General features: G+C 40.3%; 1 long non-coding RNA gene across 1 annotated transcript; it reads right to left on the bottom strand.

Annotated features, from left to right (window-relative positions):
- Positions 1-8566: 8566 nt before the first annotated feature.
- On the bottom strand, positions 8567-12884 carry LOC138981629 (uncharacterized). Its single transcript, XR_011460677.1, has 4 exons — positions 12631-12884; positions 11957-12088; positions 11149-11232; positions 8567-9625 (listed from the first exon to the last, which is right to left on the bottom strand). It is a non-coding gene; the product is annotated as an uncharacterized lncRNA (long non-coding RNA).
- Positions 12885-17057: the final 4173 nt, after the last annotated feature.

Genomic DNA, 17057 nt, shown 5'->3' on the forward strand with positions numbered 1-17057 from the left:
CACACACGCGAAGTGAGAAAACATGAAGGTCACTAAACTTGCTTTATCACAAGATTGAGTAGTGCAGAGGCACCAAGCTCTCTCCCCGCCTCATTCCCTCTCTGTCCGTCTCCCGTCCACACCCAATTGCATTTCAGAGTAATCATGCGCCTGAGTAAACACGTGGAATTCCTTCCTTTACTCAGGCTCATCAACTGCATCTGCTGGTGCTGGTGTTGCCGCTGTTCGACCGCTCAGCTGATGCACAAGCCCTCTTTAAAGATACCTCTTTTGTGTAAACCATCAGTTTATGAACACAGACACCTCTCAGGGTTTGACAATACTACGTACATTGCACACATCCTTTCGTTTTAAGGAAGTTTGAAGGCCATAACTAGCGAGTTTCGTCACGGCACTATGGCTATTTTGTGAACAAGCTTTAATTGTTTTATAAACCTCCTGTGAGAAGGAATTTGGATATTAATCCTGCCCCTGTAAACATGCAAACATCTTTCCAGGCTTTTACTTGGGAATTCTTTTTGCTTTATTAGCTTCGAAACTGACACCTGCAAATATGAGAAATTAATTCAATATTAAAAAAACACTCTGCACAGGATGTGTGAGTATGTATGTGTGTGTGTGTGTGTGTGTGTGTGTGTGTGTGTGTGTGTGTGTGTGTGTGTGTGTGTGTGTGTGTGTGTGTGTTGTTGTTGTTGTTGTTGTTTTCTAAGTGTACGTTTTCCTGCATAAATGCTGCACATTAATTGACACAATGTGTCACTCACAAAATCACCTTTGCATTAAATCCCCAGTACTAAACCAAAATCACCCAGGTTGGGCAGAGATGCAGTGATTTACAAAATGGCTCCCACCGGGAAAAAAAACCCACCTGGTAAATGTATCTAAATCAAAACATGGCATTTGGTGCGAACAAACCGGGTTTCTAAAAGCGTTGTTTATTCCAGGATACGATTGTCAGGGACACTGGATTTAAAAATAAGACACGCTTGTTGACCTGATGTTATTCCAACAAAGCACGTTTGCGGCTGATTTCTTTTGGGACAAAGTATAAGCTAACAAGAGGCGAAGCCTTCAAGGCTCACGTAAGAAATCGACAAACAGTAACACAAACTCAATCACTCCGTCACACATACACACACACACACACACACACACACACACACACACACACACACACACACACACACACACACACACACACACACACACACACACACACACACACAGTAAGCATAGGTGAAACTGTGCAAGAAAGCGAGACCCTGGATCTGCCAAGTAGTCTCGGCCCGCTCACAATAACAATGACCGAGACTTTCAGTAATTCCTTTGCGTGACGTCTAACCCTCTTACGTCATAATGTGACGTCTTCAAATAGTTTCTATCACACACGTCAAACACTTTTGACCGAGACTGACGTAATCCATAGACTCGGAAATGTTAAAGTTTCTATCACACACACACACACACACACACACACGCACGCACGCACGCACGCACAGACAGACAAAGTTTATCATCGCATAGGCTACACTTACGTGAGCCAAAAATAAGTTGCACTAAAATTATGTCTTCATACTGACATATTTTATGAAAGAATGTTCAAGACTACTGTCTCACATTCAAATTGTTACTTAGTCTGAACTAAGATTTTATGCGTTTAAAATAAGATGTTAGTTAAAGACGCGTACGCGGTGTGTGTGTGTGTGTGTGCCGTGTGTGTGTGTGTGTATGTGTTCATGCGCGTACGCGTCTTTAACTAAGCGCAGGTTGACCTTAATTTTTGTAATTAAACAATGGCGACTGCACGTGAGAGGGAACATTGCTTTTTGGTCTCTTAATTACATTTAGTCAAGTTTTGACTAAATGTTTTAACATAGAGGGGGAATCGAGACGAGGGTCGTGGTGTGTGTGTGTGTGTCTGTCTGTCTGTGTGTGTGTGTGTGTAGAGCGATTCAGACCAAACTACTGGACCGATCTTTATGAAATTTGACATGAGAGTTCCTGGGACCTTTTTTCTTTTTTTCGATAAATACCTTTGATGACGTCATATCCGGATTTTTGTAAAAGTTGAGGCGGCACTGTCATACCCTCATTTTTCAATCAAATTGATTGAAATTTTGGCCGGACTACGGTATTGCATTTCAGCTTGGTGGCTTAAAAATTAATTAATGACTTTAGTCATTAAAAATCTGAAAATTGTAAAAAAAAAAAAAAAAATTATAAAACTATCCAAATTTACGTTCATCTTATTCTTCATCATTTTCTGATTCCAAAAACATATAAATATGTTATATTTGGATTAAAAACAAGCTCTGAAAATTAAAAATATAAAAATTATGATCAAAATTAAATGTTCGAAATCAATTTAAAAACACTTTCATCTTATTCCTTTCTTGATTCCAAAAACATATAGATATGATATGTTTGGATTATAAACACGCTCAGAAAGTTAAAACGAAGAGAGGTACAGAAAAGCGTGCTATCCTTCTCAGCGCAACTACTACCCCGCTCTTCTTGTCAATTTCACTGCCTTTGCCACGAGCGGTGGACTGACGATGCTACGAGTTTTCGGTCTTGCTGAAAAATTGCATTGCGTTCAGTTTCATTCTGTGAGTTCGACAGGTTGACTAAATGTTGTATTTTCGCCTTACGCGACTGTTTTTGTGTTTACCCTGGAATGTTTCAGACCGGTGTCTTTAACCCGGGACTATTAACACTGAAGGTCGATCACAAAAATAATGCCTCTTCAATAATCAAATTTGACCAACTCAGGTCTAAAAATTGAAATCCTTTGGGAGCATTCGGTATTTATTCGGTGGGGCTGTGAGTTATTTTTACAGATCGATATTTGCTCTACATACCAAATTAATTCAATACTGTTACTATGCAGAAAAAGCAGTGATACTGTTGGTATGTGTGCAAATGTAAGGGTGCTTTTATCATCAAAACCTGCACAGACGTACGAGAGGGACGAATACCTTTCAGTTTTTACATTTAGTCAAGTTTTGACTAAATGTTTTAACGTAGAGGGGGGAATCAAGACGAGGGTCGTGGTGTGTGTGTGTGTGTGTGTGTGTGTGTGTGTGTGTGTGTGTGTGTGTGTGTGTGTGTGTGTGTGTGTGTGTGTGTGTGTGTGTGTGTGTGTGTGTGTGTGTGTGTGTGTGTGTGTGTGTGTGTGTGTAGGTGTAGAGCGATTCAGAGTAAACTACTGGACCGATCTTTATGAAATTTTTCATGAGAGTTTCTGGGTATGATATCCTTAGACGTTTTTTCCTTTTTTTTTATAAATGTCTTTGATGACGTCATATCCGGCATTTTGTAAAAGTTAAGGCGGCACTGTCACACCCTCATTTTTCAATCAAATTGATTGAAATTTTGGCCAAGCAATCTTCGACAAAGGCCGGACTTTGGTATTGCATTTCAGCTTGGAGGCTTAAAAATTAATTCATGACTTTGGTCATTAAAAATCTGAAAATTGTAATTAAAATTATTTTTTTATAAAACGATTCAAAATTACGCTTATCGTATTTTTCATCATTTTCTGATTCCAAAAACATATAAAGATGTTATATTCGGATTAAAAACAAGCTCTGAAAATTAAAAATAGAAAAATTATGATTAAAATTAAATTTCCGAAATCGATTTAAAAACAATTTCATCTTATTTCTTGTCGGTTTCTGATTCCAAAAACATATAGATATGATATGTTTGGATTAAAAACACGTTCAGAGAGTTAAAAAGAATAGATATATATGTAAGCGCCTAGGGCTATATCTAGATTAGGCGCATAAAAATAATCACAATAATAATAATAATATATAGAAAAGCGTGCTATCCTCCTTAGCGCAACCGCTACCGCGCTTTTCTGGATTGTTAATTTCACTGCCTTTGCCACGAGCGGTGGACAGACGATGCTACGAGTGTACGGTCTTGCGGAAAAAATGCAATGCGTTCAGTTTCATTCTGTGAGTTCGACTGAGCTTGACTAAATGTTGTATTTTCGCCTTACGCGATTTGTTTCTATTAATGCTGACGGCCAGTTTGAGATAGCCGATGTCAAAATGCGTCCATGTGCCTCCAACAATATTCTTCACAACATGTGACCGACCACACAATTCAACAAGAAAAATGTTCATTCAAAATGAACAGCGTCGATGCAATGTCCACCAAAGATTTATTTTGGGAAGTGTTAAAGGTTAGGGTCAAAAGTTAATGAATTGCATGTTGTGCTGGATATATAAATTGTTTATTTCAGTCAATGCTTGCTATGAATTGATCAAACAGCCACAAGAAAAAAAAATTAATTAAAAAATAGAGCTTGTTTGAAACAGGTAGAAAGGAAGAGTTGATATTGCAATATCTGTACGTGGGAATGTGGTGAAAAAGAGTGATAAAAGTAGTAAGTCAGTCTCAGATCCATTTCAAATATTTATTGCAGAAAAACAAAATACAAATTACAAAAAAAACACAGAACCATTACCATGTGTCATAGGAATGTTTGAAAACAATAGTTTTAATTTTACACTGTACAAACAGGAATCAGAATTAAACACCTCAAATTGGCACATGCATAATGAATCACCTGGAATTGCAACAGGGAGATACTGAAGTAATTGGAAACAAACATCTGAAATTGACAGAGAAACAATTGAAAATATAGTACCAGTTGACATGAGCGTACAATATTTTAATGAAGTGCATTTTTAGCACGAAGCATCCGCAGGAGGATGCACTAACAATTACATAGTGCCACAAAATGTGTACGGACATTTCACAACCGTGCATTATTAGCACAGAACACATACATGGGGGCGCACAAAACATTATTGTGACAATAATTTACACGAAACATTTCACATAAGTACATTTTTCAGCATGGTGCATCTACAGGAGGGTGCTCCAACAATGATGCATAGTGCCAACATTTAGCGCAAACTTTTCACAACAGTGCATTATTACCACAAAGCGCATACAGCGATTATATAGTAGCAAGTTGCACTAAATATTTGAACAAAATGCATTTTGTTCAAATGTTAACAGCACAGCACCAAGTTTTGCATAAGTGCACAACAGCACTGACCATTTCACAAAAGTGCATAACAGCTGTGACAATTTTACAAAAGTGCATTGACCATTTCAGGCAGATGGCTAACATGCAGATTTCGCTTTTGTCTGTCTTTCTTTGAAAAGTAGGCATGTTCAAGATCGATGAAGTCATGAGCAATTGGGTTAGATGACAGAAAAGATTCAAAAACGTCAGATTCAGTTAGATGACAGAAAAGATTCAAAAACGTCAGATTCAGTGTTTTGGGCACTGTTGAACAGGAACATTCTCTCCTGTTCAACAAATGTGGGTTCAATTCAAAAGCAACATTGTCACAGATAGGCTAGTGTTACATTTCTGTAAAGTTTCAAAAACATCTTCCATGTTTTGGTTACTGTTGAACAGAGGCATATGTTCCTGTTCAAAATAGTCTGACACAAATTTTCGTAGTTGTGGGTTAAGGTTCGATCTATACCGTCATTCAAACGAGTCGTAGAACCGTCATTGTCACAGATAGTGTTACATTTCTGTTTTACATTCAAACGAGTCGTAGAAGTAGTAGTACATTTGCGTTTGGTTGTTTTTTCTTTTAGATTCCTGTCACTCATACTAGCAGTATTGATTGAGGTACATAAATCTGACTTGTTTGTAATGAATCCTTGTTTCCTCCACATTGAGTTTGCATTGCAGTTTGACAGAAATGAACAGGTGTTAATTGATAAACACATTGATAATGGCTTTTGAGAAAATCAATCAATTCTGCAAAGGAATTAACTTGATGACATCAAAACTGCAGCGCCATTTGAAGAATGGTTACCATTTCTGTTTCTTTGATGGGAATCAAACAAATAAAAACATTGACTATCCAAGTTAACATGAATGGCAATAGTTGACTCCTGAAAAGTAGCAAGGATATAATTTGAGACGATAAACGCCTGATGCAATCCCTCCTCAAGGTCAGTCAACTCAAAACCTTCATCATTCGCAACATCAGTGGGCACCACAGCGGGATTCGTATGTCCAGAAATCATGTCGAAAAAATATTCCATTTCAAAAGCATGTCCAACCACAGTTGTTGGCAAGTGTTTGTGTCCGAGGTAGCCTTCAGTGTGTGTATATGTATTCATGTGACAGAGAGGGTGACCTCATTCTTCAATCCTCTCTCTCTCTTCTTTCTCATTCGAACGCACACACGCAAGAACGTAGCCTACGCACGCATGCACGCGCACGCACACACACACACACACACACACACACACCAGGGCCGTACTACCGCGGGGGTTATGGGGGTTGCGCAACCCCCCCCCCCTAGCCTAAACATGTACCTTACTTATTTAATTTTTTTATTATTGCTTATTTTATGCCGTTTCATGCAAGGAGCGACCATTTTTCTATCTCAGAATATGACCTACCCATCAGCTTCAGGGGGCTTCGCCCCCTGACCCCCACAACGAGGGAGGGTGGGGGGGGGTCTAGGGTTTCCGGACCCCCCCCCCCCCCCCAGCCAAAAAATAAAAATATTGAATGAGGTATGCATTTCTTTATTTTACATTGAGTTTCAATTTTTGGGGTATTAATCAGTGACAAAATCTGCTGCCTGAAACTGGTAATCATCATCCTCAGAATACACCAGATTGCACCATTTTGCATCCTTTTTTTCAAAATTTTCCGGGGGGGCATGCCCCCGGACCCCCCCAGCAAGCTAGGCGCTTCGCGCCGTCGGCTCGGCGCTTCGCGCCTTCACACCCATTTCTTCACAATATACTTTTGAAAAAAAACACCCATAAAATGAACTGATCCGCCCCTGCCGCCAGGGGGGACATCCCCCTGGGCCACCACTGGCAACCCCCCCCCCCTCCTCTTCGCCTAGTCCGGCCCTGCACACACACACACACACACACACACACACACACACACACACACACACACACCCCGCTGACGCACAAACCACGCACACACACACTGACTGTCGGCAAGCATCTCTTTTTGTTTTCTTTACCTTTGTTTATTGTGTTTTCGATATTTGTGTTTATTTTTTGCTTGACTTGACTTTTTTTATTTTAATGTTTGCTATCCACATCGTGTGATAAATGTTTCTTCTCAGTCTCCGAGTCAGTTTAGTTTCTGCACGCCGCTTTGGTACTCCTTGTTTTTCTAACTGGTGTATTGTGCGCGATTTGCGGATTTATTTTTATTCCTTTCATATGCTGTTGAAGTGTTGTGGGTGTTATTGTCTGTATATGCTATGTTGCGTCTGTGTATGCCTACAAGAATTTGCATTCGCTCTCTGCCAGTACAAGTCCAAACTTTATTGGGTGTAATGTGCCTGTGGTCTGCTCGCAGTCGAGCACAGATAGTTTTCAAACATTCCTCCAGTGAGCCACAGCGCTGCAACATGAGTAAAGCGCTTCTTTGGTCTCTGGCAAAGTTGAACTGCGCTGATATGCCCAGCGACGTGCGGACAAAGTGATATCGCCCCGCTGGCTATTTTTACCGCTGGCCTTCGCTTGCCTGGAACAGCCGTGGTCCTCTCGGTTAGTCTCGGATTGACTCGATCGGCTCTTCTCGGTCTTTTTTTGTTTGTTTGTTTCCTTATGGTCGGAGTGGTATATTTATGTACATCTTAGATTAAAAAAACACCCGAAAGCTGTGTTTAATCGTTTCGGGTAAATTGTACATTTTTTTTCCCAGCTTTGAAATTGTTTTGGCTTGGAGAGTTTTGCTCATGGCGGTGCCCTGTGGCAAATTCAATTGCTTTGGCTTGGAGACTATTCTCCTGTGGCAAGTTTTTCCCGACCGCATATACCAGCGTCGTCCGCGACGCTGGAAAAAAGCTTTCGTGGCATTTTGTCGCTTGCCATTTATTTATGAGATTTCCGCTTGCGCAGAGGTCTTGAATCCACGATCGTGTGAGTTAGTTCCCCTGACGTTTTTCAGTCAAAGAGAGCACACAAAAATGTGTATATAGTCTCTGACTATCAGGACTCCCTTTTCTAGTAGGTGGTTCAAGTAATCGTTTACAACGGGAAAGAAGGTGGATCTATTAACCACACTCTAAACAAAAGTGTTCCACTCCTGAACACCCTTTCTGTAACCACTTCTGAACACCCTTTTAGTAGAACACTTTTGGAACACTTTTGGAACACAAAAAGTGTTCTATACACAAAAAAGTGTTCCAAAAGTGTTCCAAAAGTGTTCCAAAAGTGTTCACATCTGAACACTTTTAAGTGTTCACCCTGCTGTAACCACTTCTGAACACATAAAAGTGTTCAGGTCAACACTTTTAGAACACTTTTGGAACACTTTTGGAACACTTTTGGAACACTTTTAGAACACTTTTAGAACACTTTTGGAACACTTTTAGAACACTTTTAGAACACTTTTGGAACACTTTTAGAACACTTTTGGAACACTTTTGGAACACTTTTAGAACACTTTTGGAACACTTTTGGAACACTTTTAGAACACTTTTGGAACACTTTCATCCTGCACTGTCATACAATTCAGAAAGACATTAAAATCAAATTTTGTGAGCAAAGAAGCATTTTTAATTGACAAAAAGAAATGTCTGCAGCAGTCGCAGAACAAACGGGTCTGGGGTAGGAATTGTTGAACACATAATATACCGAGCAACAAAATTCGTCATTGTTTGATTGACAAAATCTTCATCAATTATAGAGTTAGAATTATTAAACTACAAAAGTTTAATGAAGGCATGTTTGACCTTGCTTTTGTGTGATTATTTTGATGCTGTGACTGTTTTAACACACAAGACAAGCAGGTTTATCGTAAAACACATAATGCGCGCTCGCAGCACGTGCAAGTAGAGCAGGAGAAATCTGATATGTGAGATGTGTTCACTAATGCATTAGCAACCAAAAGAGACCATGGCACGCTTGCTGCCAGTCTCACTTTTGAAACAGCCAGGATGCCAAGATTGACACCACCAAAATGCCAGGTCGATTTAAAGCTGGGGGTGATCCAGAAGCGCTGGCATGTGCTTTAAACGTGCATGTGTCAACAGTTTATCACCTTCTGCAATGTTCTGGTGACATTGGAAGCACTGCAGTTATGCAACGCGGTAGATTTTTTCGCATTACCCCAATAAGACAAGATCGCAATTTCCTTCCACAACGTCTTCGACATCGATTCAATTCAGCCGCTGACAATACTAGGAACATCACTGGTAGCAACCAGTGTCCGATCAGTGGCCAGAGAACGCGATGAAGACTGACTGAGCGAGACCTCCAAAACTTCGTTTTGTCCCGTGTGTTGAAACAATCGCAGCATCAAAATACTCACGCAACAGCTGTGTCAAACATGCCTTCATCAAAATGTTGTGGTTTGATAATTCTAACTCCATAATTGTTCGAGATTTTGTCAATCAAACATTGCAGAATTTTTTCGCGTTTCTTTTGTTGCTCGGTATATGTTGCTATTAAATAATATGAACGGAGCTCTGGTAAACGCCATCTTGAAAGTTCACACACGAAAGTCCGATAACAAAAACACCCTTCAGAGTTGGGAGGATTCCAGGCCCTTGGTCTTTGGTTTAGTTTTCAACTCGCTGTCCGGAACATCCTGTTCGAAATAAAAGTGAGTTTTAGAACATGATGAATTTCCAACTCTTAACAGGTTTGTGTTAAACGTTTGTAGTTAATTGATAACACTGAAGTGTAAATCTTAACTAATAGTGGACTTCTTCTTGCTGTCAGCAGATCTCCAACAATCGCAGTTACAGGTAAACTTTTTTTTATTTTTTATGCACCCTCTTGTAATCCGTTTGTAAAGAAACTACCTAAGTTTTGTTGGTTTGATCTAAATAATGAATTATAAGGAAATCATTTATTATGTAATGTATTCTATATTATAGAATGCATTCTATAACGTCCCGAACTGCCTTATATTATGATAAAATGCATTCTATTTACACAAAATACCAAAATGCTTTTTATGATAGAATGCGTTCTTTAACGTCCTGAAATGCATTATAATTTATATGCATAATGTCCCGAAACTACAACAGGCCAGCCCCGCAAAGAAAAGCAGAACTACACACACACACACACAGCCACACACACGCACACAGAGAGAGAGAGAGAGAGAGAGAGAGAGAGAGAGAGAGAGAGAGAGAGAGAGAGAGAGAGAGAGAGACAGACAGACAGACAGACAGAGAGACAGAGAGAGAGAGAGAGACAGAGAGAGAGACAGAGAGAGAGAGACAGAGAGAGAGAGAGAGACAGAGAGAGAGAGACAGAGACAGAGACAGAGAGAGAGACAGAGAGAAAGAGAGAGCTGTGTGTGAGAGTGTTTGTAGATCTGCTTTCGAAGCAGGGACCATACCGAGCTGGCCTGTAGAAGTTTTGTGGCGCTTTATGGAATGCATTCTATCATAAGAATGCATTCTATCATAAGAATGCATTGTTGGACGTTATAGAATGCATTCTATAATAGAATACATTTCTGGGCAAATGACAAGTATGATTGAATGCATTCTATATTATACAATGTTTTCTATTTTATAGAATGCATTCTATAAATATAGAATGTGTTCTATGATATGGAATGCATTCTTTAATATAAAATGCATTCTAATTTCTATCATAATTTTCTAAAATATTTCATTATTTAGATCAAACTAACCAAAACTTACAAACGGATCGCTTTTAACTCACGTGATCTCAAGCTAAACCTACGTGAACCGAAGGAAAACACCTTGTCAGCGACCATTGGAGGCCAGCGATCACTGTCAAAACCAATCATAAACTCCGATGAGAATATTTTCAAAAGAAAAGGGTGTCATATTGAATGCACCCTGCATACACTGTTAGCGGCAATGGCAGATCCAAGCGGATCAGCAGCGTGTTGTCTGTTGGCCATGCTTTGACTAAAGCTGGCCTCAGTGTTTACGGCACTACTCTACCATAACGAATGGAAATTCTGAGTAGACTAAGTTCAGGAAAACATTTTATCATTGCAGGCCTCAGCACTCACTGAACTTAAAAATATGTATATTTTTTCCACCTTTTAAGGAGAAGACTGCAAAATAAGGCAGCATTCTCAAAATGTAACTGCGCTGTATCCCACAGAAAGCTTAAACTTACATGAAGTGCATCCACAAGGTTTCGTCGCATTACTGTTAGCTCCATCTCCAGAAAGTGAACTGCCTCAGCGAAGCAGTATGGTTCCTGCACACACAAGATGCATGTTAAGAAATCAAACACTATTTTACTGAAGTTCCACATCGAAGCAACACTGACAAGTGTTCTGATTCTCATACTTTTGTTTATTGTGAAACTGTGTATCAACATTTAGATTTCTGTCAAATGTGGAAGGAGAGGGGGCTGGCTGTGTGTGTGTGTGTGTGTGTGTGTGTGTGTGTGTGTGTGTGTGTGTGTGTGTGTGTGTGTGTGTGTGTGTGTGTGTGTCCACATATGAGTTTGGCGACTGTCTGGTGTGTTTTGCACGGAGATATTAATTTTGAAACAGAGTATTTCAGCACTGAAATAGTATAATCAATGATTCCGCAACCGCCGGCACAATTGGCCTAGTGGTAAGGCGTCCGCCCGGTGATCGGGAGGTCGTGGCTTCGAACCCCGGCCGGGTCATACGTAAAACTTTAAAATTGCAATCTAGTGGCTGCTCCGCCTGGCGTCTGGCATTATGGGGTTAGTGCTAGGACTGGTTGGTCCGGTGTCAGAATAATGTGACTAGGTGAGACATGAAGCCTGTGCTGCGACTTCTGTCTTGTGTGTGGCGCACGTTAAATGTCAAAGCAGCACCGCCCTGATATGGCCCTTCGTAGTCGGCTGGGCGTTAAGCAAACAAACAAACAAAACTTATCAGATCAATTTGAAAGTCAATATTTCTCTGCAAAACTACACACTATATGCAAATGCAGGACATGCGTACCTTGGTAAACACGTCTGGGTTGCCGTCAGTGCCTCCTGTTCATCCTCAGTGCAATTCAGAAGAAATGTGCGCAGGTTACGCCCACATCGATTCGCCACATGGGCACATCAGCTCAAACGGCTTCCCAGTTCCCTGAAAGTGTGATAGATCTGTGAAATCAAATACAACCAAGCATGCATAGAATTATTCTAAATTGCGCACACAATCAACCTGGCCACTATTATGATGAATGTTGTTCATTAATGTATGCTGTTTTTAGCCTACCGCTTCACTTTATCTAGCGTGCAGATCGTACATCTATGATCTAACCAAAGGAAGAAGAAGAATCCGAAAATCTGCAAAATTTAATGTATTGCTCTGACCACAGGCGGAAGGTATCGTTCACTGGACCACCATTATAATTATAAGGAACCCCTGGACATACAAGTATAACAATAACACAAAACCAAGCACATCAACCAGAATAAAAAATCAACATCAAATTGAAATAGAGTTTATTTACCAACGCAGAACTAATGTAAAAGGTCCACTGATCAGCTGAAACCGTTGCGACAGCAAAATTAGAGAAATTGTCTTCAAACGTCCACAGATACAAGTAACAGGAACATGTTACAACAAAAATACGAGTGACTAAGCTTAGATGAATTAATACAAAATCTCAGCAAGCAACTTACAGATAACAATCGGAAATCCTGAGCCAAATCAACGCAGCGACAACGCAGACAGGTCCACAGATCTAAAAGTGTCAACGTTCTTTTTTGGTCCAGCTGAAGCATGATGGGACAATTAGTAACATTATTAAATTGTAAAAATAAAAATGCTAATACTTACCGCTTATTAGATGTCTCAGATGAAATAAATGTTTGATGAAAAAATATAAGCACAACACGATTAAAAACAAAAACAAAAAAACGTCCCGCAGCGGTCTAGGGGGTATAAAAATTATATACTCTAAGCGACGCTCGATCCCGACGAGTCTCCGTAGCTCAATCGGTAGAGCGCTGACATGGCAAAGCGAAGATCTCGGGTTCGAATCTGCTCAAGGCCCAAATATTTTTAATGTATTATTTTATTCGGATCATGACTAAAAGACGAAGTGGAACACTTGTGGAACACTTGTTGAACACGTGTGTTCACCTGGTGTTCCACTGTGCAAAAAAGTGTTTACCATGTGTTCCAAAAGTGTTCAGGTAGCAGAAGATGCTTCAGGATAACACATTGAGAACACTTTCTGTGTTCCAAAAGTGTAAAAATGTGTTCACCCTAACACTTTAAGTGTTCACCCTAAACACTTTCAGTGTTCTCAAAGTGTTATAAAATTTAGAGTGCACCAGGCATTTTGTACAGCTTTCTGTCAGAGCGCGGTTTGTTAAAGTGTGTGTGTGTGTGTGTGTGTGTGTGTGTGTATGTGTGTGTGTGTGTGCGTGCGTGCGGCGTGCGTGCGTGCTTGTGTGTGTGTGTGTGTGTGCGTGTGCGTGTGTGTGTGTGCGTGTGTGTGTGTGTGCGTGCGTGCTAGCGTGCGTGTGTGTGTGTGTGTGTGTGTGCAAGCATGCGTGCGTGTGTGTGTGCGTATCTGCGTGCGAGCGTGCGTGTGTCTGCAGAATGTATTGTACAAATTGACATAAGCGACAATAACTTAATTGGATACATACAAAACATCAACATCCTGGCTGTTCCCCGCACGGACTGGGATTAATTAACTTTGCAGACGAACACTATAGTGTGCGTTTAGAAAACTGATTCATGTACACACACAAATCCATCCTGCACTGAAAGCAGCGAGAGTATGTTTTTTGTGGGTGTTTTTTGGTTTGTTTTGTTTTTGTTATTTGCTATGTGTCGGAGTGGATGAATGGTCCTATTCCATGCAAAAGCCTCGACGGGTGTGAGATGTTTAGCCAAATAGTTTGTTTGTTCGTTCGTGGGGTGAAACTCCCACGGCTTTTACGTGTATGACCGTTTTTACCTCGCACGGGAACGACTGTGCCTTTAAATACTATTTCTCAGTCAGAAAAATTCAGGTTGTAACTCGACGTCATCTTTTACAAGACCTACATCTCTTAATTGAAAATGATGCAGGAATAGTTTTAACATCCCAAATGAACGCTTTAGTTTCGTAACAGGAGGACTTTCTCTATAAAGCGACCGACATTTCCCAAAGGTGCACTTTTAACTACACGCAAAAAAAGCGTGTGCTGCCTTTTCTTTCCAAGATAAAGTTGAACTGTGGTATCCAGAAACTGGGTTTTGTAAAACAACAAAAACATGTGCAAGCCCAATATCAAGCAAACTTTTGAGAGCTGAGAGCTTGATTAAAAAAATGTTTGCCAATGGGGTAAATTAAACCTGCGCCGTTGGGTAATGCAGAAAATGACTGCGGTTTTATTTTTTTTTATCTTATTTTTAATGCAAGACACGACTTTGCATGTTGTTCGACGCCAGCGTGTTCCTCTGCCCTCTTTCTTCATACCTTTTTTCCTTGTTTTCCATCTTTCTTTCCTTTCTTTCTTTCTTTCTTTTTTTCTTTTTTTCTTTCTATCTTTCTTTCTTTCTTATTTTTTCTCATTTCGTTATCACTTTCTGTTTCCTTCTTTCGTTTCATCTCAAAACTTAAAACAAACGACCATTCATGACGGAATTGTTTAAAATAAAATTAAAAAACATTGATGACATGCCGGTCAAAAGTAGAAGGGAGAGACCCATTGCTTTAGAAAATAGTCCATTAATTCACGGTTAACTCGGTCAATTAACCCATTTGTTTCAGACTGTGGTCAAAATGGAAGAGACTTACCAACTACTCTTTTCCTTCTGGTTTAAAAAAAAACCATTTTTTTAGGTGTTCTAATCCGATATAGAAAATAAAATAAAAAGTCTGGCGAGTTCTCTGATGGCGAGCGGGACGGACTGCGCTTTTAAAAATACCTTACTTCCCACGAGAAGATCATCAGTCACCTTTGATTCCTTCGGGCTCTTACATTGCATAAGAGCATTATTCCGCTTGGACACATACAATGCCACATACCAGGGCTTCCCAGACTGTGCGTTTCTGGGTCCTATTCGCACTGGAAGCCGAAAAAAGTACCAGAAATTCTTGACGCACTAAACTGGAAAAGAGCGGGTACGGGGCCGCACTAAATTTGAGTTTGTATATGTACCGTCGGTACTGATGTAATCGTTTGCTAGTCTCCATGCAGAATAGACAAGAACGTTGACTTTGTATTTCGAAGACGAGGAAATGTCCTGCAGGATCTCTACCGACCAAAATGCACGAACAAAATCAAACCGATATGACAAAAAACGCTTCTGTAAAAGTCTCACAGTTTTGACAAAATGTCCCCCCGGTTTGGGGACCCTCTAAATTTCTGCCGAGGGTGTCCTTCGACCGCCTTAAATTATACACTTGGGGTCCCACGACCCTCTAGGTACAGCATCGATGGGGACCCCTGCTCAAACACACACAAATACCCAATCACTTAGACACAAATATAAAACTGATGACTTGAAAAAGCATTTCCCGCTCATACACAAACAAAGGCATTCCCACTTACACGCAAAGATGATGGGGAACAGACTTCAAAAATGAAAGAAAAAACAAACAATCATAACCGAACTTTAGTTTCATAGACAAAACAAAAAACGGTATGACAAAAAATTCTACTCGAGTGAGATTTGAACTTGAGTCGCCGGAGAAAAACACCGTTGGGCCACCGAGGTACTACAAGAAGCTAAGGCATTTTAAGACTGAACATAACTATCCGAGAATAACGTCATAATCGCGCTTCGGTTTAAAACTGTCATGATCGATATCTGCCGCACTTCCACTCATCATTTGATAATGTGCATGTCACCATGACCTGACCATGAGTGGCATGAACACACACAAACGATTTGGGAAGTATTCATTCTATTTGACAAAGAGCTCAGCATCCTCTGCATTTAGACCGAAAGGTGTTGACAGTAGTCTGATTGTTTCCCCCTCCTCTGACAGAAGAGCCAAAGGTTCGGCCCGATCTTCGAAGGTTTCCATGATATGTCAAGCTCCAAGTTCGTCCAATTAAGAACAAGCTCAGGTTCCCTAGAGATTTAAATTATAGTTCTTCGACTTTCTTTGCATGTTGTAAATAGAGATATCGCAGCCATCACATGGCGCGACGCAGCGTGTAGCATGGCGTCCTAAAGATGTGCTGCAATTCCGTGAACCATGTTTGCAAAATAACGGCGAATTTTAAACGCATGAATTCCACCGTAGCAGAAAATAAAATTATACATTTGTCATCATTTTCAACACTGTTGGGGTAGCCTAGCGGCTAGGACATCGGCCCCGAAATCTCGAGGTCCCGGGTTCGAATCTCTGCCGAGACGTTTATTGTTTCCCCTCAATTCCTCTTGAAAACAAAGTAGGCTCAGCCCTGAGAGAGCAAACACTGAGGAAGTTACCAGCGCAAACGTCAGGCGTTGAATGAAGCTATCAAGGTCATGCGTGCAGTGTAGGTCGAGTTTCAGGCCGCCTTCGCTGTACATAATTCTGAACATGATTCTCTATATTTTCAAACTCATAGCCCCGGATAGTCATAAATGGACGACAGCTTTAACAGCTTTCTGGAATCCCAAAACTACGTAAGTGTGCAGAAAATCGAACAATATTCAAACGCTCTTTGTTCAGCTATCTTACAGTTTATCATGCTTTTGTATGGCAGGCCAGATACTGGTCCAAACGAAAAGCTTCACTCAATAACTTTTCTTGCTACATTTATTAGAATCGTGAAGCAGAGTTGGCATTTGCACTTGTTTCATTGGTCGCTTTAGCGGTTTTTGCGACGCACCATGCTATTAGTTGCAGAAAGTGATTGGTTTAAACATGATTTTATTCCTACGGAATAGGATGGCATACAATAAAATTTGAAAAAATTACCTTGGGACCACACAACAAGCTTTACTTATATTAAGTGTGCTTATGTATTTACATTGTAAACTACACAGAAAACATCTTGTACATGTACAGTCAAGGTAAGTATTTGCGCATGCTTACTTCGTGGCAAGCTCTGTGGAATATCCACTGATCAATGTGTTTTTGTGTGTGTTTTTTTAAAGAAGTTCAACG

The sequence above is a fragment of the Littorina saxatilis genome, linkage group LG12 (assembly GCF_037325665.1).
Source record: "Littorina saxatilis isolate snail1 linkage group LG12, US_GU_Lsax_2.0, whole genome shotgun sequence".
Classification (NCBI taxonomy): Eukaryota; Metazoa; Mollusca; class Gastropoda; order Littorinimorpha; family Littorinidae; genus Littorina; species Littorina saxatilis.